Source organism: Stomoxys calcitrans, chromosome 1, assembly GCF_963082655.1.
Source record: "Stomoxys calcitrans chromosome 1, idStoCalc2.1, whole genome shotgun sequence".
In the NCBI taxonomy this organism is placed as follows: domain Eukaryota; kingdom Metazoa; phylum Arthropoda; class Insecta; order Diptera; family Muscidae; genus Stomoxys; species Stomoxys calcitrans.
In genome coordinates this window covers 174504996-174531833 of record NC_081552.1, presented here as the reverse complement: position 1 = coordinate 174531833, position 26838 = coordinate 174504996, and the positions used below count along the sequence as shown (strand labels likewise).

The 26838-nt window shown below is 40.3% G+C and overlaps 1 protein-coding gene across 14 annotated transcripts in view; it reads left to right on the top strand.

The window, feature by feature from the left end:
- Positions 1-26838, top strand: part of LOC106082465 (supervillin) — a 927162-nt gene that overhangs the window by 694471 nt on the left and 205853 nt on the right. The window lies entirely within an intron of this gene.

Genomic DNA, 26838 nt, shown 5'->3' with positions numbered 1-26838 from the left:
CATTCCAACCGCAGATCCGCGAATCATGGCCCTTTATTTTCGTTTGGGTGGGTCTTATTATTTTCAGGGTGGGGGTTACTGGTCCAGCGCCCCAACTGCATGGATTTTGTGGGATCGCACGTGTATTCCTCGATGTAGCGAGCCGCTTGCTACAAGATCCGAAGCTCGCCTCCAACCGCCCCTTACCTGGTCATCTCGAGTATCATTGGCACTCGGTATTTAATTAAGAACCAGTTCCACATGACATCACTGAGACTCTCCTCTTGAAAAGAGGACATAAAGTATTCTGGATCATCATCATGCCATGTCCGTCCGTCTGTGTGTCGAAAGCTCGCGAACTTTCGAAGGATTAAAGCTAGGTGCTTGAAGTTTTGCGCAAATACTTCCTATAAGTGTAGGTCGGTTGGGATTGTAAATGGGTCAAATCGGTCCATGTTTTGATATCCTGAATTGATTTCTTGAGATTCTAGAAGGCGCAATTCTTATCGGATATGGCTGAAATTTTGCACTTTACGTTTTGTTGTGACTTCCAACATCTGTGCCGAATTTGCTCTGAATCGGTCAATAACCTGAAATATGTGCCATAATAACCGATCTCGAGTTTTGACTTCATGAGCCACTAAAAGGCGTAATTTTTACCAAATAGGCAGAAATTTTTTATACTGCACAGGTGCTGCTGAATTCCAAATTTCAGAGCTTTACCTCAATCCGTTAAGAAAGTACCTTACTTACTTACTTTAATTGGCTGTGACAGGAGATTTGTTCCACTAGCCGAACGTAGAATAGCGTTCCAAGCGCATCGACCTTCTGCGCTCATTCTAAAATCTCTGACACCAAGTTTCGAGGTGTCTCTCACAACTTGATCTTTCCATCGGGCTTTTGGTCTTCCCGGTTTGCGTGTACCACCGTGTTTGCCTTCAAAAGACTTTCTTTGTTCTCTTGTGATTAGTGTGCCATGTCTATTCACATCTGCATCTCGTACAATCTTCTCCAGCAGGATATTAAAGAGATCACACGAAAGGCTGTCTCCTTGTCTGAAACCTCGTTTGGTATCAAATGGTTTGGAGAGATTCGTTCCTATTCTTACTGAGGAACGCGTATCAGCAAGTGTCATCCTGCAGAGTCTTGTTAATTTAAAGTTAAGAAAGTACCAAATAGTACCAATTGCAGCACTTTAAACAAGTTTTCTTCCACTTCTAGTACGAATTGTTGCGACATATCTTTTTTTTGTCAAGACGAAGATCATTTTTATCAAATTGGTTAATTAGAGCTTTTTTCGTTTGCTGTAGGCGTAGATAGACTACTTCGTACTACTATTTTGCACTTTTAAGTACCTAAATGTACGAGTTTTGAAAAAATCATTCATTCACGCAAAATACGTATATTTGCTAGTTTAATTGTATGCCAAACATCCAAACTCTGTCTCACTCCTTAAGGAAAGTACCAACTGCATGCCACTGCATGCCAAATTTCAGAGCTCAATTCGGCTCAATCTGTAAGGAAAGTACCAAATGGTTTTAACTGCGGCACTAAACGTACTTGCTCTCCCATTTTGAGTACTTTTTTCATAGTTGTTCTTTCTGGTCCTATTTCATCGCAACAACAATAGTTTGCCAATTTTCAGAGTCCTATCTTTATCCGTTCGCCCTGTGCAATGTCAAACAATTTCGTACTATTTTTTATTTTTTTTTTGGCCATTATGTACGTATTTCCGAAAAGGCATCTAGTCATACCCATCAAGTCTAGTATGTTTTATTAGGCCAATATTTCTTAGTGGTACAAAAACGGTGTAGCGTATAATAACGTGAAAACTTCCTCACAGTTATTGTGTGTCTCTCCGACATAGGGTGTTCCTAAACTAGCGAAACTTTCCTTTGGACTTTCGTCGATGCCACCAAAGTCAGGCAGGCATACTGGCCCGACTGCTAGTTTTCTGCAATAAAAACAAAACTTATGACCTGAATTAACTTGCAAAAAGGTAATCATGATAAAGTAAGTAAGAAAGAAACCAGATTTCTAGTCAAATCAGCTGAACCGGCCAACCAGCCAGAGAGCTGGGACAGAGCAACACCACCAACTTGTCCAAACACCAACACTGAGCAATGTCCACGATAACGGGCTTTAACCACGAAATGAAACATGTTTGCCTCCATAATTTCCTTTTCGGGTTTCTTATGGTTTTTTATTGGTGTCTTGCAAACCCAGCCTAAAGGCACTTGCACTTGTGCATTTTTATTTTGCTGCACTGCCAACTCGAAAAAAAAACTTTCAAGCCCGAGAAAAAAAACGAAACATTTGTCAACTTTGCAAACAAGTTTTGGTAAATTTCTTGGGAGTTTGTGTGCGGTTATGCTTTATGTGTCCTAAAGTCATGTTGTTGTCGTTGTCGGTGACTTGGCCATTACTTTCCTCCATCTGCAACATCAACAAAGAAGACATAACATTACGATATGTGTTGGGGCTTTGTTTAATTTCATGGAAGTTGTTTATCGTACTTTCCCAGATACAATGGGGGATATTTGAGTGAATGCCTCAGGGGTAGAAATAGCGCCCAATGAATTTATGAATGGGTTTACTCAAAATTTGGAGTTGACAGGTTAATTTATTGGAAAGGATATGTGCTTTCGATAGACAAACAAATATATCCACGATATCAATCGTGGTTGTCCGTTATAGTTTTGCACAACTGCTATGTCTTCCTTTACTTTATCTCTCCTTCGAAGTTTTGATCTTTCCCGTGTACCTAAATTATCCAAGTGTGTCGCTTTACATGGGGTTATGGCTGGAGATTTTTCTTTCATTCATTCAAAGTTACTTGGCCATAGTAGGCGTTGTATCTTTTCATACCCTCCACCATATGATGGGGTGTAGCACATCGAAATATTGATCTGAGACCAAAGTATATATATTCTCGATCGTCTTGACATTCTTAGTCGATTTAGCCATATCCTTCCAGCCGTCTGTCTCTCCGTCCGTCCGTCTGTATGTCTGAGATATCTCTACCCGTTCTCACACGGCATATTTTTCACTAGTTTTTTTCGATTTTGTCCCACTGTGCAACATCTTATCATATTCGCCGTATGCCCTACACACGCTAACTCTTGCCGAAAAAAGTCTGCATAAGTACGCTCTTAATGATACAGATAGCCATACTGACCTCCTTCGTCTCAGTAATAATCTTGTCTTTTCTCGACCCGTATCCCCATATTTTCATCATTCTTTCGGCAGTTTCACTGTCCCAGAGTGTTATATCCTTGACCTTGGAGCCAAGTCATATGCCTTTTCATTTCCCCTTACTCCGCTATGACACTATACGAAATGATGGGAACCGTGTCATCCTTAGAGAGGGCGTTAATTTCCCACTTACACTCCAAGGCCGACTTACTATACGTAAAGTTAATCATACTCAACGTTTTCGCGTTAAACCGTACCACAACCTACCGTACATTCCGTAATCATCCGGATTTGCGCCGTCGGGACCATGTTATGGTCAGGCTATCAGGTTTCTTATCGTCGTTTCATTAGACAGACCCCGTTTCTGTGAGCCTTCTTAAGCTGGTATTACACGATATGTATTGTTATATGTTTTTTCAAATGTGGCAACTCTGAAAGTTGTATACATCATGTGATACATACGAAATATTTAATATGAATAAGTAGAAGCAGGTTGGGTTTAAGTGGCAGTCTGCCATCAGACTCACTTATACGTTTTCGTCCATTGTGGTACAACAGAAGCAATTCCACCACTTCATTAATTGCATGGATCTCCGCTTGATAAACACAGCAGTGGTCGGGTAACCTTTTCGATATGACCAGTTCTAGATCTTTAGAGTACACCCCAAAGCCCACCTGGTCGTTTAGCTTGGAACCATCCGTATAGAAGTCTACGTAAATTTTGTAACTTCAAGGGTTGTTATCGTAGTTCCAATCGATTCTATCAGGAATAGTGGTACAGTCCTTTCTATCAAAAAGCGGCTCAGGTAGGGTGTAATCCACACTGCCTGGAACATCGAACATCAAGGTTAACACAGTGTCCGTAGCCGCCACATGAGCAATGAGAAAGCTCCCTTAACCTCACGACAGTGATCGCTGCAATTTGTCTAGCCACAAAGTCCAGAGGCATTAGATGTAGCATAAAATTCAGTGCATAAGATGTTGTCGTCCTGAGTGCGGCTGTGATGCACAAACAAGCCATCCTTTGGATCCGGTTAAGTATTGAGCAGTAGGTGGACTTTTGAAGCGCCGTCCCCTAGACCACAACATCATATAGCATTATAGGTCTGACAACTGCAGTATATACCCAATGCATGACACGCGGTCTAAACCGCAACTTTTGCCAATGGCCCTCTTGCAGGTGTATAGGGCAAGAGATGCCTTTCTTTCCCTTTCCAAAATGTTGGATTTGAAGTTCGATTTCCTGTCCAGCAAAACACCCAGATATTCTCCCCCAAGGAGACAGGTGCGACTGTAGGCAACAAGCATCTCCTGCTGAAAAGAACTAGCACTTAGCCCACATCGCTGTTGCACGCAGAGCTTCCTGAGGTATACCTCTTAGAGTACTGGGAAACTTCCCCTAATCGCAATTGCCACGTCATCAGCATACGCCACGACCACTTTTACACCTTTTTCTTCCAGAGACAAAAATATTATTTATTTATTAATGGCTATAGCCTCCAAAAGTAGAGGGGACAGTAAACCTCCTTGAGGTGTTCCTCTGCTGACCCATCTGTTTGGATCCACAGATCCAAAGCCTGCCGTAATGCATCTTTTAGTAAGTAAGTTCTTAATAAACTTTCTTACGGTAGAGTTGATGCCTAGAAACTCCAACTCCTTCATGATTGACGTCGGTTTTAGATCATTGAAAGCACCTTCATTGTCAAAAAATGTCATCGTATATTCCTTGACAGCGAGTGAACCCTCTATGTAGCCGACTAGGTCGTGAAGGGCTGTTTCAGTGGATTTGCCTTTACTATATGCATGCTTCTGCCACGATAGGTGATCTCCAGGGATATTGTTTCTATCAACCTTTAAAGAGCATTTGGCATAAGGGATAACAAACTAATAGGACGAACATTTTTCGCCTTTGTGTGATAAGGTTTTCCTGGTTTCGGAATGAAAATATCCTTTGTGTCCTTCCATTCCACAGGTATATATGACATTTTGATACAAGCAAAGTATATTTCTCTAAGCCAGACACAGCTTGTAATTCAACCGGTGATACATCATCAGGGCCTGGCGACTTAAAGGAGTCGGCTCAGCCAAAATTTCCCCAATAACCTCCGGCAAATGCATACCAGTGACAACCTCTTCTGGCGACACGTTGTTCGTTGGAAAATTTCCCGGAAAATTTGTATCAATGAGTTGTTCTAGTGTTTCCTCACTAGACATTGTCCATATATTCTCCGACTTCTGAATATATCCCACCTTATATTTACTTAGCTCAGCCTTGTAGATGTCCTAATCGTTTGGCGCTCTTGTGGCTTTCACCCTGTTGAAGAGTTTTCTGCATCCCGTCCACAGACCAGTCCTGGGTTCCACCATCGCTTGACAATTATGTCTATATCCTTCGCAGTTGTCACTTCCTTTTCTGGTTTAGAAGGGATGGAGGTGCAGAGCGTATGCCGAAATTAATGCCAGACCGCCTTTCTTCTGTGTAGGCGCGGGACCACTTCTGCAGTATTTTCTCCAAGGCTGAAACTCATATAACGATGATCAGAAAGCTGTGGTTATCCGACACTTCCCAGTCCCAGTCGCACTTCCCTTGTGCTTATATCTTCCGATACAAAGGTAATATCTAGTATCTCCTGCCATTTCCTGGTAATAAAGGCCGGCTTATCCCCTTTATTACAAATCGCCAGATTGCAACTTATAATATATTCACTTTCCACAATGTGTCTCTTCTTCCATACGGAAGCGGCTTCAACCAGCTTTAACCTAACCTTATCTAATAGAAGCATGCGCCCCATGGCACTATGGACATACAGCTAAGCCAGTAATCGGCTTATTGTGCGCTCTAATTTTATAGGCAAACAAAAAATAATTGAAAGGAATTGCTATGCTATTAGATTCGGACCTTACTTGGCTTGGGATTTCGCTCGCTATAGGCTCAAGAATCGGGAGTTTGATTTGTACGGGAGCTATATCAGGTTATACACCGAGTCACACCATATATAGCACGATTGTTGAAGGTCATAGAAGAAGTCGTTGTAAAAATTTTCAGCTAAATCGGATGAGATTTGCCCCCTCTAGAGGCTTAAGAAGTATAATCCGGATATCGGTTTATATGACAGCTATGCCAGGTGTTTAATCGATTCGAACCATACTGTTGCCAGTAAAACCACCATCGCCGAATGTCGTCTATTTCCTTTGAAATCCAACTGACCGCACTTAAACTTCAATTAAACTTTTATTAAATTTTATGCTATTTATCCCACGCTTTGTGTTATTTCTCCAATGTGGGGGGATTACCCCCTTTGCTTTCAGTTTAGGTTCTCGCATTTCCCCAACAAAACTGTTGTCCATTTTAGGGAGTTGTTGTTAGTGATGCTGAAGCTGTTGCTGCAAGAAACAATCAATGATGCAGGTACTAAAATCATTTTATCTCATTGTTGAAGCCAACTCCTTGGACGTATTCAAAAACATGTTTTCCCCAAGCCTGTTGTTTTGAAGCCCAATTTAAAATTGTTTTTATTTTCTTTTTGTGTGGGGTTTTGGTGTCAACATTTCTTCTCTCTGGCTGAATATCTCACGTTATATTAACACATTTTCCTATATTCGCAATTGGTTTGACTAGTTTTTCCTTTTAACAACAACAGTACTAACAACACAAAAATAGTTACTGGTCGTGTTATATCCTAGCTCACGTTTTCGTGCCAAACATTTAATTAAGCAAAAAATGCCATCAATGTTTTGATTTTCATTTTCGCTTTTATGTATGCTTTCTGGCATTTCTTTTGGCGATAACCAGTTCCAGTTTAGCTCTGGAAAATGTGAAAATGTTGTAAATGGGACCCTGTATTGTGTTGCTTCATTTAACATAATTTCCTTGTATGATGTAATGATGGTGATTTTCGTTTAACCGATTGCACAGGTAATTAATATAAATGTTATTTTGGTAAAGTTTTGCAGCTTTGTTTTTAATGGAGCCGGGTAATGTGTGGAAGGGGTCGTTGGGTGCGCTTCGTGTCATAACGACCAGCATAACAATAATAGAGCTATGCGGTCATGTCCGTCTGCCTGTGGACACACGCTACAGTCTATAAAAATAGAGACATTGAGCAGAAACTTTGCACAGAATCTTTTTTTCGAGGATGGGCTATATCGGAATATATCTTGATATAGCTCCCACATTGATCGATCTGCCGATTTAAGGTCTGGGGCCCATTAAAGGCGCATTTATTGCCCGATTTCGCTGCAATTTGAGACAGTGATTTGTGTGAGGACTTTCTCCATCGATCTTTAATTTAGGCCAGATTGGTCCAGATTTGGATTTAGCTGTCATATAGACCGATTTCTCGATCTCCCGATTTATTTATTTATTTTATTTTATTATTTTGTGAATACCTACACAACAAGATTAAATCTTATAGTTATAGTGCAGGCTTATAAGAACAGTCATATATCCTTCCTACGAAATAACAAAACAATTTTTAAAGGCGTAAACATTTTCGAATATCATCAGAAATAGTTAAAATAAACTTTAGAATAGGTTAGAAAATAATATTGTTTAAAAGAAAAAAATAAAATTTTAAAGCAGCTAATTTCGGAGAAAAATGGAAAATCTTTTTTTTTTTAAATTAACGCGTTGCTGATGTTTTGAATATTGTGAGGAAGAGTATTCCAAAGACGTAAAATGCAAATTTTGCCCATGAACATTCCACAAAGGAAGAGGGGAAAACTTCACACATATCAATGAGTGCTTTTTATAGCCGAGTCGTGCCGTTCGGACTCGGCCAAATGTTGCCAACATTAGGAGCGGAAAACCACCGCTGAATATTTTTTTGATGGTCTCGCCAGGATTCGAACCCAGGCGTTCAGCGTCATAGGCGGACATGCTAACCTCTGCGCTACGGTGGCCTTTTGAGACCTATGATATTCGCATAAAACTGCCATTCTGATACTAAGCTCCTTCTTCTAAAATGGACGAGTTTCCTACCCCTTATAAATCTGGAAAATATTAATTTATCATTGAGGTATTTAGGTGTACAGATCTGGTCCTAAGTAGATTGTTGAAGATACAGCCATAAAGGGAAGTAGCCAAGTGAGAAACATGTTGAGTCCTTCTTATACCATAGACATAGCTAATAATGCTGTTGAATATAACATTTAATTTTCGTTGGCGTAGTGAATCACAGTTTGAAAAAAGTTCACACGCATAGATCAGACCAGAAATTAAAAATGTCGTTGCTAACAGAATTCGAATTTCGATTGGTGTATAAGAGTATGTTATCCACAGTCCACGCATCCTGACTACAGCATTTATATGATTTGACCAAGTTAAAGAACTGTTAAAAATCACACCTAAGTTCTTTGCACTATACACAATATCAATTATCTGTTGATTTATAGTGACAGGTCTCGCTAAATCTTTTTTTTTTTTGTGAATAACAATCACTTTCGATTTCTGGGGGTTTAGAAATAAAACATTTGCGTAGCCCACTTATAGACTCAGGACAGGTCCTCGTTGAGTTTTGCAACGTATTCACTAATATTATTAACAGAGCCGCTAAGATATAAATGAACGTCATCAGCATACAGTAGGATTTGGCTATGGACCAGCGTTTGCGTAGAGCGAAAAAGGAGCGAACCAATTATTGAGCCTTATGAAACTCCCTTGACCACTAGATTTGGCACTGATATTGAATCCCCTACGTACATTGTCTGTTGCCGATTACTAAGATATGATTGAACCAATTTGATAGAATTATTGCTGAAATTGAAAAATTTTCTGAGCTTCATATATAATTTACAAGGATCAACCGAGATGAAAGCCTATGAATGGTCTAGTTTTCTCGTCCTAGAAAATTAACATTGCCATCATCGATTTCATTTCTAATTGATTCCGAAACTTTTACTAATGCACTCACGCAACTATGATGGGCACGAAACTCGTATGTTCTATCGGACAACAAAGATTCATGATACAGATATTCGGACATTTGTTTGTGCAAAATCTTCTCGAAAAGTTTTAAGAGGTAATATAATATAGAAATCAGACGGAAATCACTATTCAATTATCTAGGGATTGGGATTATCTTTGAACTTTTCCAAATAGTCGAATATGCAGTGGAGGTTAGAATTGAATTAATGAGATGAGTAAAATAAGGTAGAAGGTAAGGAACTAATATTCCAACAAATCTTGGGTCAATGTTATCAAGACCAATAGCATTTGACTTGACTGATCTAAGACAATGTAAAACTTCATCGTGCGATACACATCTAAACTGCAGTCAACATTTGTGCTTTTCGGAAGCCTATAAGTGTGTTGGTAAAAAGTCGAGTCTATATCTAAGGTCGGAATATTAACAAAAGTTTCATTCAATTCATTTATATCACCATGGTAATTAAAAGTTGCCTCGGATTTTCCAATTCCGATATCGTTTATACCCTTCTACTTGCCTTTCGTGTCTAACACCGAATAATGTTTAGATGAATAATATCGTAATTTTGCATCACTAATGAATTCATTAACTTTATTTCTTGCCGTGCGGAATTTCTCATGAAGTTCGGGCGTTTTAAAACGTTTTCACTTGAAGAAGGCTGGGTCCCTGTTACGAAAAAAATTCCTAATAGTGGAATTAAACCAAGGCTTAGTATCCGATTTCTTTATCTTAGTCCGAATGAGGACTGTTGCGTCATAGATACGTCCAATGCTATCCCAATGCTAGAAAGCTACATTTCTCATCGACAGATATAAGATCATATATCCCATTCCAATAGACTTTCTGAATCATTTCATCTAAGGCAGAATAGTCAAAATTTTTGAAGACGCGGTACGAAAACTTCTCCACTGCCTTGAACACAGTGAAATTGTAAGCCAGATAAATCAAATCATGTGTTGAGAAACAAGGGGCAGATATTTGGTTATAGATCGAAATATTCGAAGTATTATTCACAAAGAACATATCCAAAAGGGTATTAACAATTAACGAAAAATGAGTGGGGTGTCAAGAATTGGTAGGGGAGAGACCCAGTGCTAACATATTGTCCGTCAATTTGGAATCTATAAGAATATTGGAATTAAAGTCCCCAGCTATAATAACATCATTATATTCCAATGTTATGGTCTCTAAGACGTTATAAATTTGATTCAAATCTATTGTATTGTTTGGCCGGTAGATACAACTAATCAAGATTTTTTTCAAGTTAGATAAATGCTCAACGAATGTATAATCCGTTTGATCCTCAGGATTAGATTTTAATCGGAATTTGGCTTTTAACGTGTACCTTGCATATATGGCAACACCACCCCCAGCACGTTCTCTATCAGATCTGAATACAGTATATCCAGGTCTTGTATCCATTAAAACGTGTGTATTAGGCACTTCAACATCAGTGTACAATACGGCCCAGGTCGGTTCAGATTTGGATAAAGCTGCTTATATATCGCTACTCGATTTAAGGTTTAAGACCCATAAAAGATGCATTTTTAACCGATTTTGCTGAAATTAAGTCCCTTGACAGTCTTACGGAGTATGTTCAAGATCGGTCTTTACTTGGATGTAACTGCCATATAGACCGATCTCTCAGTTTAATAGTCGGCGCATTTAGTTTCCCTACCATCGTAGATCAACAGCATCGCTCTCCTCTGTACACGGTCCAATAGCTCCAAGGATGATTTTGAAGTTTGTAACTACTTTTCCATGGTGAAGAATTTTTAACTACCCCAATAATAATGTACTTGCACTTATTGTACTTGAAGAAACATAGAAGCCTTTTGGACTCATTTATTTACGAAGAAACATAAAGGGTGATTTTTTTGAGGTTAGGATTTTCATGCATTAGAATTTGACAGATCACGTGGGATTTCAGACATGGTGTCAAAGAGAAAGATGCTCTGTATGCTTTGACATTTCATCATGAATAGACTTACTAACGAGCAACGCTTGCAAATCATTGAATTTTATTACCAAAATCAGTGTTCGGTTCGAAATGTGTTCATTCACCGTTCAGCGATGAGGCTCATTTCTGGTTGAATGGCTACGTAAATAAGCAAAATTGCCGCATTTGGAGTGAAGAGCAACCAGAAGCCGTTCAAGAACTGCCCATGCATCCCGAAAAATGCACTGTTTGGTGTGGTTTGTACGCTGGTGGAATCATTGGACCGTATTTTTTCAAAGATGCTGTTGGACGCAACGTTACGGTGAATGAACACATTTCGAACCGAACACTGATTTTGGTAATAAAATTCAATGATTTGCAAGCGTTGCTCGTTAGTAAGTCTATTCATGATGAAATTTCAAAGCATACTGAGCATCTTTCTCTTTGACACCATGTCTGAAATCCCACGTGATCTGTCAAATACTAATGCATGAAAATCATAACCTCAAAAAAATCACCCTTTAGAAGCCTTTTGGAATATTCAGTTTGTAATATTTTCTTGTCAGTTTAGAAAATTTTCATTCTTATTTTGAAACTTGAACATCTAAGTTGTGTTTTAATTATTTCGGAAAAATTTTGTGCACATTTTTCTTTTATTAATTTGAATATTGAACGGACTGTTTTGATTGAATTATTAAAAACGCGATTCATATTTTGCTGTCCAGATAATAAAATTCAAAAGAAGGCCAAAATTTCGCTATCCCTCATAAATTATTTTCTCGCTAATTTTTCTTTACCAGTTTCAATTTTGTGGAATCCATTGATTTGGTCAATTTTAGTGGTCGAAACCCGCTACCCGGAGTTTTTACTCCGGGATTATTGCTTTTTATATATTGCCGAAAAGGAATCTTAAATTTCACGCCAGACTAAACATTTATGGACCACATTTTTAATTAATTAAAATATTAGCCAGAATCTCGTTCTTATATATATCTGGATGGGTTCCAAGACATAAAATCTATCATGGATGTTTATCGCTAATATGACCTAAACACATTTTGGACAAAAATCGTATAAGTTCCCGTTTAAAACCATTGAGACGTTGTTTGCTGCCGTAAATCTGGCTTAGATTAAGCTTTAGTTAAATATAGTCATCATTTTAAAAAAAATCCACTCTCAACAATTTTCCCCATAGGGCCCTTCGTGGTGGATCGTTACAAGTTCCAGCCCATACATGTGGGTTGTACTCCATTTTCGGCCTTATGAAAGTGATATAAATGTTAAGAAGATCAAAAGAAGTGAAGTAATTGTTGTACCGTTAAAGAAACCCTAAGCACTTGAATGCTTCTTTCAACACTTCGAATACATGTTTAGCCCAACGGACATCACATTGTATCTTCATGCCCAAAATATCTCATTGCTGATTGCTCAACATGTATACCGTTAATAGACTGAGATGATCGTAATGGGTCAGCGAATCGTTTGTGTGAAAACGAACAGCATTGAGTCTTTCGTGCAATAAAATCTACTTGATTCATTCGATCCTACTCAAAAATGGCTAGCAAATCCTGGCAGACAGCATCGTCCCCAATACGCCTCCTGTCTTCAATCTCTCGAAGACTTGACCTATGGTCGAATAAGTACGAATGACAGTGATTAAGTCATCCGGGAAAAGAGTAGCTCGGATTCGATGTCTCACTCGAATCAAATGAAAATAAGAAAAAGAGAAGAAGAAAGGACAGAGCCGGGGCGATAAAATTATGCTCTTTGGATGAGAACGCATCTACAACGACTCGTATAGTGCGATCTCTGAGAAATTTGGCAGAAAGACTTCCGTAATGACTTCCAACATCCATACCAGGTATGATCCGAGTTCATATATGAAGCTCTGGTGAACATGAGGGTACCCCCTGTTTTTGGTGATTTGGGTTGAAACGATGCTGAAAGGCAACAAGATATGGTCCGATTCGGACCACAATTAAATTATATGTTGGAGATATGTGTAAAATGTCAGCCACTTTGAATAAGAATTGCGCCCTTTGGGGACTCAAGAAGTAAAATAGAGAGATCGATTTATATAGGAGCTGTATCAGGCTATAGACCGATTCAGACCATAGTAAACACGTATGTTGATGGTCATGAGAAGATCCGTCGTACACAATTTTAGGCAAATCGGAAAGGAATTGCGCCCTCTAGAAGCTCAAGAAGTCAAGTCCCCTGATCGGTTTTTATGACAGCTATATCAGGTTATGAACCGATTTGAACCATACCTGGCACAGTTGTTGGATATCATAACAAAATACTTCGTGCAAAATTTCATTCAAATCAGATAAGAACTGCGCCCTCTAGTGGCTCAAGAAGTCAAGAATCAAGATCAAGTTTATATGGCAGCTATATCAGGTTATTGACCGATTTGAACCTAATTTAGCATAGTTGGAATAGTTGGAAGTCATAGCAAAACACCTTATGCAAAATTTCATTCCAATCGGATAAGAATTGCGCCCTCTAGAGGCTCAAGAATTCAAGACCCAAGATCGGTTTATTTGGCAGCTATATCAAAACATGGACCGATATGGCCCATTTACAATCCCAACCGACCTACACTAATAATAAGTATTTGTGCAAAATTTCAAGCGGCTAGCTTTACTCCTTCGAAAGTTAGCGTGCTTTCAACAGACAGACGGACGGATATGGCTGGATCGACATAAAATGTCACGAAGATCAAGAATATATATACTTTATGGGGTCTCAGACGAATATTACAGTATAACGAAATTACTATGGTGGAGGGTATAAAAATATCAGCGCAGCACTATCGGTAGGCTCTATAAGGAAGATTGTGATCAGAGGAACTCCGATCGTGTCTGAAGGCACTGGAGATGATAATAATGCACAATCGGCGGCCCGAACAAACTGTAACGATACATGTGTACAGTTAGACCGCGCTGAAGGCTCTGTATGATCGAGATTGGTTAAAATCTGTAAATATCTTCTTCGAACCATGAGAAAGGCTTTTAGGTGGTCCGGGCACCTCTTGGCAGGCCCCTAAATTTGGTATCCTCGACATTTCGAAAAATTGTTCGAGTTGCCAAATCTTCATTTGTGGTTCTATTGTTTCAAAATCTGCACTTTTTAGTAAATTTGCTGTGAAGGCTACAAATATTGGTAGGCGAAAAAACTTTTTTGGATGGATTTACGGGACATAACGAGTAAAAAAACTTGTGCCCAAGTGGGGGATCTGGGATTTAGAATTTGAAAACTAGAATGATTTTTCAAATTTTTTGATAAAATATTGCCTATTTTGAAATACCTATAGCAACCGTTTTAGTTTACACATCTTATTCAAATTTCACTCAGAAAGCATCAAAAATATGTCTTCTTTACAAACAAAAAAGAAAATATTAATGTATAGAAGCAAGTTTTTTCAATAAAGACTAATCAATGAAAATACTTTAATAAGAGCCCTAGGCGCTTAAAATTTTGCACCTGATTTTGATAACACTTCAGCTTTATTCACCCAAACTTCGAAGTGTTGTCTCTTTTCGTTCTCAAATGTCATATTTTTTACTAGTTTATTTTTTCGATTTTGTTCCACTGTGCGTTAGGTTCTTGAGGTCGCAGTCAGAGACAGACTTTTGAACATCTTTTGCATCACTGTTCCCCGCATATGCGAGGACAAGACACAGGGTACTGGATGAATACTTCTTTCCACGACTTAATTTCCTCCAGGCACTTAGTCTTTATATCATTCTGGAGTTTTGTAGAGGCCTGATCTGGCTGACTGCACTATACTCTCAGCGGTGAAAGTTTCTTCCGGGTCCAACTGGTTCTCTTCTTCTCACCCATCACCGAAGTACGATTGTATTTTCATTTTGTCATTCCGTTTGCAATAATTCGAAATATCCAGTTCCGAATGGTTTAGGAATATAGATTTTTGATCTTCTTAAAATTCTAAGGCCATCCAGCCAAATCCGTCCGACTAAAACATTGAAAATTGCAAATTTTGCCCATGAACATTTCACTAAGGTACAGGGGCAAACTTCTCACATATCAATGAGTGCAGTCTGATTCAAGTTTAAGCTCAATGATTAGGGGCTACCTTTTTATAGCCGAGTCCGAACAGCGTGCCGTAGTACGACACCTCTTTGGAGAGAAGATTTACATGGCAATGTACCTCACAAATGTTGCCAGCATTAGGAGGGGAAAACCACCGCAGAAAATTTTTTCTGATGGTCTCGCCAAGATTCGAACCCAGGCGTTCAGCGTCATAGGCGGACATGCTAACCTCTGCGCTACGGTGGCCTCCTCCGTCTAAAAACATTGGACAGATAATTTCTTTTACCATAGGCAGGATAAGTTCGAAGATAAGCTAATATATCGAACTATATCTTGATAAAGCCGACATACTGACCGATTTAAGGCTTTGAGCCCATAAAAAACGCTTTTATTACACGATTTCACGAATTTGGTACGTAGAGATGTCCTCGTCAAGTATGGTATATGTCGGACCATATTTGCACAAAGCTTCCTCATGGACCGATCTCTCGATTAACGGTAACCCGTATAAAGCAGACCCATCGAAGTCATATATAAACCAATCTCCAGATTGTAGTTCTTGCGCCGCTCGAGGGCGCATTTCTTTTCCGATTTGTTTGAAATTCGCTCAATGATTTCGGCAGCCATACCTAAATTTGACCCACCCGAACTTAACACGTTTATACTTGTCATATGTAAGAATATAGAGCCCACCGTTGGCAGAGGTTGGCATGCCTGCCTATGAAGCTAAACACCTTGGAGGGGAAAGAAGGTCCCATATGAATTGAGCTTAGAAGTTAAACTCAGTGATATGTGAAAAGTTTGTCTCTTGTTCCTTAATGGAATGGATTCGTTGCCAAGTTTTCAATTCGCAATATTAAAGAATATACATAAATTTATATGGTTAAATACTTAAAGACCATCTAAATGTATAGTCCTTAACCTTTTTATTTTAAGGGTTTTGAAGTTTCTAACAAATTTGTCAGGTATTGCTTTGATTAAATGAACAATCTGTCTTTATATATGAACGTTTAAATAGCCATCTCCATTTTGCACACAATGTTGCATATACCCATAATACATTGCGTGTGAAACGTTTAAGAAATCAACAATCTGTAATTGCACTTCCAGGTACATTAACTCTAACACACCAAGATTTACCTCTTCTAGAAGCAAACCCTGACATTAAACTCAGCCTTTCCATTTTGAGTCAATCAATCTATGGCTCAGAAAAATAGTTAAGCCAGACATACATTAAGCCTGTACGAATAAGAAAAAAAAAAACTCAGAATACCTGTTACCTTAAACGTCAACTGGAAATAAATATGCGTTGCTTCAAGCTTAATATGGCCATTTTATAAACGTGTTTCTTTTAAAAAATCCGCAATTACTTTTTGGGCAACACAATAAGTATAACAGCTGTGCAAATAGGCAGAATGTAGCTAAAAGGCCTAAAGTTAAGTAAAAAGCAAAGCCGGCAATTTTTTTAAATTTATGGAAGAAAATGAACCAGACACTTATGCTGACTGCCCACCTCCCAACCAATTGCTTTTGACAGGAAAATAGACTTATGAACCTTCAGATTTCCATGACGAAACGTGTTGTGAGGACTTATGTTTTGCATGACTTTAGCCACGTTCTTGGCACAGGTGTTCATTATTCAACGTTATTGTGAATGCTTGTTGGAGTGGAGCTTTTGTTTCGTCATATCAGATTTCCCCAATGCACGCGACTGGAGTTTTGGGGTTGCTTCGTTGTATCATTCAGTGAGTTGAAGCTGCTGCACGACCATTGTTTTTCGGGGGTGACTATGGGAATGCATGTAAAAAGAGCCTAGATGTAAGATTTTCTAATTGGAGGTAACATAAAGTGATAACCGGCTGTTAAGTGTACGATAAACAGCCGGTGAGACTATATTAATCATGGCATTACGTTTGAAATATTAACCTAAGTTGATTAAGAAGTGCCCGTCTGTCTATCTTACAAACGCGTAAGTTTAGCCATTCCATGTTTGGTATATGGACTTCCTTTATAAATAAATCGTTAGAGATTTTATATAATTCAAATAGGTCTATATAGTTTGAAATTGATATTCCAATTTGACTCCATGAGTCCCCGGCAGACCCAGTTCATATTGGAGTTGGCCAGAATTTTGCATATTATGTTCTGCAAAAACAACAAAAAATGAAACCAACGCATATAACAAACAAATAAAACCATGCTAAGTTCGGCCGAGCCAAATTGCATGGATTGTATTTGCCAAGTTCTTTGCCAGGGATCTCATTATAGGTAAAACAAGTTCTTTGGCCGGCATCTCTTTGTAGGTAAATAGAGGATAATGATAAGAATTGCGTCCCATATGGGCTCAAAAAATGAAGTCAGGAGATGGGTTTATATGGGAGCTACATCAGGTTATGAACCACAGTTGTTGAAAGTCATTACAAAACACCTCATACAACACCTCATAGTGGAGGGTATACAAAGTACGGAGACAGGCGGACCATGAAGAATTGGTGTGAGTGTCGTCCAGTCAGCTATTTCAGGCCTCTACAAAATTCTAGAATTACTAAATGGTTAGAGGAAACCAGGAGGACCTGGAATAAACTCTCCCCGGTGAGAATGTGGTCCAGTAAGCCAATTGTGAGGCGCCCCTGAAGCCGAGTTGGAAGCGTGCTCGGATTGCCAGTGCGGGGGTCTTAGATTCGATTCCCACCAGTGGCCTTGGTCTGTAGCTACTGTGGAATCACGATGGACGAAAAACTTACTAAATGAGTCTGTAAAGGACTGCCATTTTTATCTAACCTCACTCTAAGTACCTTGTGGGAATCCAGGCGTGGAAAGAGGTGTCCCCTCTTGGCTTCTGAGTCAGAGTCTAGGAGTCGAAAAAATTTTTCAGAGTCGAAGTTAACAAATTTAGCCCGACTCCGATACATTTTTTTTTTAGAAAATTTCTTTTTTTTATGTATATCTGACCGCGTGTCTGTCCGCCGCACGGTCCAAATTAATTTACCCGTTACTTGTAGTAGTGGGTATAAATATATTATATATTAATGGTTTTTAATCGGGCGATCACGGAATGCGTGAGGTGGAGTGGTGCTAGCGCGAGGACGTCGAGTGGAATGGCCATAAGGGCAATCATCAAAAATCATTATGGGGAAATATAGATCGTGAGTAGACTATTAGAAGAAGGTTATTACTGAAAGGAAGTAAGAAGGAGGTCAATATAGCTTTCGATATCACAACGGGACACATAGGTCTACGAGCTCACCTATGTAAAATCTGTGGGACAAGTGAAAGCATGTTTAGGTCATGCGGGGAAGATGATGAGAGCATTTCCTTTGTCATTGCCAAGCTTTCGCGGCTAACAGATACCGGCACTTAGGTGGGGACACAATACCAGACATGAACCAATTTAGGGGCGAGGCAAACTAAGGATTTTGTAAGTAGCACGGAATTCCTAACTTAGATTTTCTTTTTCGAGGTTACTTTTTTAGTATTTAGAGCGCGCAACAAACCGATTACTGGCTTAGGTAAATGTACATAGTGGCATGGGACGGATTAATATCTGCACCCCCTTTTCAGCCTAACTTAACCTAATGGTTTTTAGTTAAAAAATATGTTTTTCGGAGTCGATTCCGAAGTCTGAGTCGAACAAAATTTTGAGCATGCGGAGTCGTGCAATTTTTGCTCAATTCTACAGCCCTGGTTCACCTATTACCCCGTGTCTTTTCCTCGCAATTGCGGGGAAGTCACACTAAAGGTGCTTGAGCGTCTACAACTCGTCTTCGTCATCGCATACCCCATAGAAATGTGTCTCTCCTTTCGTAAAGCACGACGTCAAAGACCTGTTGTTTAAATGACTAGTAGGGACTCCTATTAGTGGTCCTTAACCATCCTTCTTCAGCCCTTCGATAAGCGATGTCCGGTTCAGCGAAATACTCGGCCACAGGCCAATTGCCATTCTGCAAACATATAGCATTATTCATTTGCGAGGTCGTCGTAGAAGACTTGCACAGGGGAGAGCTCAAAGATTCCGTGGCGTTACGTTTCCCGGCAGCCCGCTGGTGCTTCTAGCCCCGCCTGATCGCCCACATCGCACTGCGGCACGCCGTTCGGACTCGTCATAAAAAGAGAGGCTCCTTATCGTTGAGCTTAAGCTTTAATCGGACTGCACTCATTGATATGAGAGAAGTCGTATTCCACTGCTCACTAATTAGAGAGAAGTGTCTTGGTGACATCACAATCTGATGAGTCCTCTGGCAAAGGGCGAAATAGCGATCATTGCAGCCCGCCCCTGATACAATTAACTCACCACAATTGCAGAGACTCTTTAAAGGATTTTTGCTGTTTTGTTTTGAAATAAAAGCAAGAAATAAAAGCACATTGGTCTAGTCTCATAATTTTTATACCCTCCACCATAGGATGGGGGGTACACTAATTTCGTCATTCTGTTTGTAACTACTCGAAATATTCGTCTGAGACCCCATAAAGTATATATATTCTTGATCGTCGTGACATTTTATGCCGATCTAGCCATGTCCGTCCGTCCTTCCGTCCGTCCGTCCTTCCGTCCGTCCTTCCGTCCGTCCTTCCGTCCGTCCTTCCGTCCGTCCTTCCGTCCGTCTGTCTGTCGAAAGCACGCTAACTTCCGAAGGAGTAAAGCTAGCCGTTTAAAATTTTGCACAAATACTTCTTATTAGTGTAGGTCGGTTCGTATTGTAATTGGGCCATATCAGTCCATGTTTTGATATAGCTGCCATATAAACCGATCTTGGGTCTTGACTTCTTGAGCCTCTAGAGTGCGCAATTCCTATGCGATTGAAATGAAATTTTGCACGACGTGTTTTGTTATGATATCCAACAACTGTGCCGAGTATGGTTCAAATCGGTCCATAACCTGATATAGCTGTCATATAAACCGATCTTGGGTCTTGACTTCTTGAGCCTCTAGAGACCGCAATTCTTATCCGATTTGAATGAATGTTGGCACGGCGCGTTTTGTTATGATATCCAACAACTGTTATAAGTATGGGTCAAATCGGTCCACAACCTGATATAGCTGCCATATAAACCGATCTTGGGTCTTGACTTCTTGAGCCTCTAGAGGGCGCAATTCTTATGCGATTGGAATGAAATTTTGCACGACGTGTTTTGTTATGATATCCAACAACTGTGCCAAGTATGGTTCAAATCGGTTTATAACCTGATATAGCTGCCATATAAACCGATCTTGGGTCTTGACTTCTTGAGCCTCTAGAGTGCGCAATTCCTATGCGATTGGAATGAAATTTTGCACGACGTGTTTTGTTATGATATCCAATAACTGTGCCGAGTATGGTTCAAATCGGTCCATAACCTGATATAGCTGTCATATAAACCAGTCTTGGGTCTTGACTTCTTGAGCCTCTAGAGGCCACAATTCTTATCCGATTTGAATGAATTTTGGCACGACGTGTTTTATTTCGACATCCAACAAGTGTACCAAGTATGGTTTAAATCGGTCCATAACCTGACAAAGCTGTCATATAAACAGATCTGGGGACTTGACTTCTTGAGCCTCTAGAGGTCACAATTATTATCCGATTTGCCTTAAATTTTTTACGACGGATTCCCTCATGACCATCAACATATGTGTTTATTATGGTCTGAATGGGTCTATAGCCCGATACAGCTCCCATATAAATCGATCTCTCTATTTTACTTCTTGAGCCCACAAAGGGCGCAATTCTTATTTGAATTGGCTGACATTTTACATAGGTCTCCAACATATGATTTAATTGTGGTCCAAACCGGACCATATCTTGATATCGCTCTAATAGCAGAGCAAATCTTTTCTTATATCCTGTTTTGCCTAAGAAGAGATGCCGGGAGAAGAACTCGACAAATGCGATCCATGGTGGAGGGTATATAAGATCGGCCCGGCCGAACTTAGCACGCTTTTACTTGTTTTTATATAATCTGAACGCTTTAAATAGCAGTGCAAAAAATTAATCCGTCATAGGGTTTCTAATCTAAAATAATTAAACATAAAAATACTTAAATAAATACCTAATTAAAAGCCAATAAAACCATGATAAGATACAATGATGCTGTTGAAATGATTTGGCATAGAATAAATTAATTGCAAATCTACTAAGGCATCAGAAAAGGTCTTGGTCTTCCACCAGACCAAAAGAATGAAATCTTCAAAACAATTATTTCTCAATTGCGGCAATAGAAATACTCATACGCCAATTGGAATGATTATTATTGTATACCAAAATAATTAATGTTGGCATTTATGTAAGGAAGCTGTCATTAGCTGAACCATTCACCATTTCAACCGGAGTAGAATATTTAGCCTAAGGCCTTTAATCAATAGAAGTTAAGTGGCTTTTCAAAATAGGAGCTATTTCATGCGGCAGCCCACAGTGATAGCAAGCAGTATATTTAAGAAATAATTAAGTGTTGGCCAATTGACTTTGATAAACTTTACCAATTCAGTCTTTCCTGGATGCAAAAATAAAATGAATAAATGAATAATAAGTCAAATTGGTAGTTGTGTCATGGGAATCCAGATAATTTACTGAAGTGTGTCAGAAAAACTAAAAGTTTTTTGTTTAAAACTTTTGATCCTACAAAACGATATTAAATATTACAGGGATCGTTAAACGATATGCCGCAATGACGCACAGTGGGATGGAACCGAAAAAAATTAGCAAAAAATATAACATAAAAAATATTAGAACGGTAAAGATATCTCTTTAAAATTTGGAACGAGGCTGCCAAATCTTTGTTTGTGTTGCGATTTCCAAAATTTTCATTTGCTGGATAGTGCTCAAAAATCTCTACAAAAAAGCACGCTCGAGGTCTACAATATCTCCACAGGCTCCACATAGATTTGGCAGCCCCAACAAAATTTCGAAATACCGAGGTGACCAACTTTCGGGGCTTGCCAAACTCCCATCGGACAACCTAGAGCTTCGCACACGCGCTCGCTAACACCTAAGCACAATTTTTTCTAGCTTTGTTTCGATTTTCATCCTTTGTGCGACGTCTTTCATTGTATATAAGTACTTTCTAAGGGATCCATTTGAGAATTTTCATCTTCGAATGTAATTTGTACCCAAAGTACAGAATAGTATGATACTTACATGTAGAACATGTATTATACCCTGCACCACTTCTGTGGCAAAAATGAAGTATGCCACGTGGTTCCGTTTCACTTCTAAATCGATTTTGCCACCTTCGCCTGTCTACCTCATTTTTATTAAGGTAAAGGTCGCATTTGATTCCAATCCTCACGAAATGTTCCCCATATCACCGTTTTGTGAATCTCGCTTCTGATATTGATTTAGATTTAGCGTATATTAGACTGTCTAACGATATAAAGAAGAAAAATGTTATTTGAAAAAAATGTATGCAAAAACTTAAGCCAGTGGAAGGAAAATGCCTTCTAGTTCCTACCGTTGAGCCAAACAGATCGCTTCTAAAAGCCCAACAACTAACGAGTGTTCACATCCGCTAAATCAGACAAATTCTTAAGTGGAACTTCTTCTGACTGCCAGTGCGGGACACACACAGCAGATGTTCTATAGTCTCTTCTTCCTCGGCGTCCTCACAGCTTCCGCAGAAGTCGTTACTTGCAACCTTCAGTCTGCCAGCATGTTTACAAATCATATATTGAGCTGTCATGACGGAAAAAGTGACTAAGACATCTGTTTTAGCCTGCAACACCAAAGCGGTAGATCTTTTCAAGTCTAGATTGGGCCAACAAATTTTGAAGTATTCATAACTTCCAATTTGAGACGATCTGTCATTCGTTGCCCTTCGAACCTGATCTTGAAGGCTTTGTTTGCTCCAACCGAAAGACAACCACACAGAGATTGTGTCTCCACCTAAGTGCCGTTGTCTGTTAGCCGCGAAAGCCGGACAATGCCATAGGAAATGCTGCAAAACCTTATTATCTTCCCCACATGCTGTCATCCGATTTGAGCTCGTAGTTCTATGTGTCCTGTTATGATACCGAAAGCTTCACTGGCTTCCTGCTTACTTCTTTTCAGCAATAGCCTCGTATTCCCACAGTCCGGATCTCCCCATAGGATTTTCGTCGTCCTACCGATCGTTTCGCTATTCCGCAGTATGGCATGCGCGTTCGTAGCCCACGCTCTTAATTCGAACTGCGTCGACTCGAAAGGTTTCGGGTCAACCACTGGCCTTAATTTCCAAATTGTCTGCTTTTTCATTCCCCCTTACGCCCGGCACAAAACCGATGTGTCCCATCCTCAGAGAAGGCGTTAATCTCTTTCTTACACTCAAAGACTGATCGTGATCTTATCGTCTTGGTTATTTTAACTCTTATGGTCTGTTTACTGTCCGTAAAGATGTTCAAACTCGACGTGCGTTAGTACCACTCCACCTCACCCATTTCGTGATCGCCCCGATCCCCGCCTGCAGGACCGTATTATGGTCAGGCAGTCTGTAACAGATCTCAGTCCCTGGATTTTCAATGTAGACCCCCAGTCACACTCTGTCCTCTCGCTTCGATTCATCTGTGTACCATGATCTTCCAGATGGCAATCTAGGGATGCGTCTGTCCAAGACTGTGCCGCTGGCTCCAGTGCCTCGCACTCGTCCTCAAGTGTTGTCTCAGGTATCCGATCAGAAACCTCTTCCCTTCCTTCCACGTTTCCTATCGTCGTCTTAATTATATCGCGATGGTATGAGCTACTCCCAGCCTCAATCATGCTCCCATCGCCTTAAAGTCTCAAAGCCGCAATGACTGCCTCACACTTAATCTGCATGTCAATAGGTCGGATATCTAGAATAGCATCCAGTGACCTAGTGGGCGTGGTCCTCATCGCTTCGCCTTTGCCTAGACAACATGTTCTCTGAACCTGTTGTATGTTGCACTTTTTCTCCATAGCAGTCCACCGAATTACTGAGGCGTAAGTAATTACTGGTCTAACCGTGCTCCTATAGAGGCAGTGGACTATCCTCGGATGCAGGCCCCATTTCGAGCCTACGGCCCGTCTACATATTGCCCAACATCTGTGAGCCTTTTCAGTACGCTCTGAATGTGACACTTCCAATTCAGTTTCCTGTCCAAGATCACATCTAAGTATTCGACCTTGCCAGATATCGAAATTGTCCTATTGAGGAAACGTGGTGCGTCAATTGGTCTACCTTCGTCTTCCTCGTGAACAGGTAGATTTCAGTCTTCTCTGGGTTAACATTGAGACCCCTAGGTCTGGTCCAGTCGTGTGCCATCTGCAAGACCCTTTCGGCCCTTCTGCATAGCTGATTCGGATCCTTACCCCTTAAAAGTATTATAACATCGTCTGTTTAGCATATGGGTTCAAATCCCTCCTCAGTCAGCAGCCGTAATAGGTCATTTATTGTGATCACTCAAAGGAGTGGCTTGCCTTATGCCACTTTCTCCCTTATTTATGTCATGGGATCCGCAATTTATACATCTGTTCCTTACCATATGGTTCATCCAGTCTCTAAGGACCCGGTCCAATCTGTACTTGTCTAAGGATTGAATTTTTTATTTTATTTTATTCACAACCTAGTGCAGGGCAGTCTCCACCGACCTTTCCTTGACATATGCATGCTGTTTGTATGAGAGCAGTTCGCTGTATGTGAGCAGTTCGTGTCCACAATACATTCCATGGTTTTGAGTAGAAAGAACGTCGCATAACTTGCCGAGCCGGGCTTGGGTATAAATACCACCCTTGCCTTCTGCCAGGCTTTCGGAGTATATGCAAGTTCCAGGCACCCTGTGAAAATATTAGGCAGGTGCGACGCCAGATAGTCTGCTTCCTTCTGCAGTAACGCGGGAAATATTCCATCAGAACCGGGTGAAGCTCCTCACGGATCCTTCACCACAAATCCTGTAATGATAAGCCTTCGATCAACATCATTATTCTAAGATTCCGGTGTCTCCTGTGGAAAATGGGTTTTCATCAAAAGCCTCAACATGTCCTCTGTTGTCTCTGCTCTCACTCCCGTGTCAACTACTAATGTTTCAGTTTTTACATGGGTTTTTGGACGAAATTTTTTTATCTTGGCGGCGTCATTAACGCTATCGACCAGGAGGCACGTTTTGCCGCTCTGGTAATCTTATTGCATTCTTGAGCCGTGTGTAATACACATCCCAATATACTTCCGATTTTTTAAGACGAGCTCTGTTATATTGTCTGCAGACCTTTTTCCCAATGTTGCGAATGCCCCGAATTCCTTTCCCGTAGAGGTCAACAATGTTCGAAAGACCCCACCAGTTCAATCGAAATCTTATTGACAGAGTCGTCAATGTCTTCTATTCTTGGACAATCTAAATTATCTTGCCCAAATCTTCTTCCAAATTTAGACCAGTTGGATTTCAACTGATTACGGAAGCTTATCGGATTCGTTGCTGACCATGCTTTTCTATACCTAATGTAGCGCCGGTTTGAGAAGGAATGCTCCATGCAGACTCTCCAATCCAATTAGTACCTCATTTCCTGTCAGTAGGTGGCGATGTCGGTATGTCGAAAGGCAGATAAAGTAATGTCAGGTATGCTCCACCATCTCCCTGTCTCATCGCTGTTGCACAGGACGTTGACAACTCCAAGGAAAATACAATACATAATTGTAATTTTTTAACAAATAACGCAGGTCCTCGCCCGAGTACCAGTGTTAGCATACAATAATTGGTAGTTGATATGGTTCAGTACAGATACTTTGTTCCAGGTCTTCCATGGCTCCTGAATTAAGGCAATATGAATCTTGCCTTGCTGATTTTTTCCATCTGAGCGTGATTATCTGTCTCGCTCCAGTGGAGTTTTATCTGGATGACTTCAATCATTGGTCTTCCATTAGATGGGCTTCTTGGGAGTGGGTGATGGTCTCATCGTCTGCTGCCTGTGCATTAGGCTACATTTACTTCTCTGTCTCTGTCTTCTCTGATGTTTCAGCATTAGGATCTTTATCCATTCTAGTCTTCCTAGCCTTGAGAAAGTCGTTTATGGTTCCGTCGTCGGGTCCATGTTCGTTGGGCTGTGTTGGGTCTCTCGACCCTGTACTGCCTGATGTTTTAGTGTTATGATCATTACATATCCGAGTTTTCCCAATATTGAGAGAGTCAGTGATTGTCTCGTCGTTGGTCTCCTGTCCGTTACTTAGTATTGTGTGTCCCGCCACTGCACCGCCTGATGGCTCAATATGAGGATATTTGCCTATCCTAGTCTTACCAATCTTAAAAAATATAGGCCCCGTAGTACGCCATGCCTTTAGTCTTAACCAAACATGTCACGGAGATTTGATCAATGCCCACCACAAGGAGAGTTCCGTCCTCCTTCTCCTCCTTGTGGAAAATCTCCCATTCTCCACGACCAAATCTTGGTTTTCCTTGAGCCGAGTGTAGTACACATCTCAGTAAACTTCCGCTTTTTTACAACGAGCTCTGTTATATAGTCTGCGGACCTCTTTCTCAATGTTGCAAATCTCCCCGGTCATCCAGGGTTATCGCTTGGGCTAATTTTCTTTCTTGAAGGGGATAACTATCGTCGAAAGACCCCATCAGTCCCGTCGAAATCCTGTTGACATTGTCGTCAATGTCCTCTATGCTTGGACAATCTAAATTCTCTGGTTCGCATCGCACCCTATTAGAACCTCTTTCCTGTCTGTTTTGCCTTACTCAACAACCGTTGCAGCTCAGACGTAGATTGCGGTGTCGGAGAGTCGGAAGGCAGTTAAAGTGATGCGATGTATGCTCCACCTTGATTTTGCTGGTTTAAGATT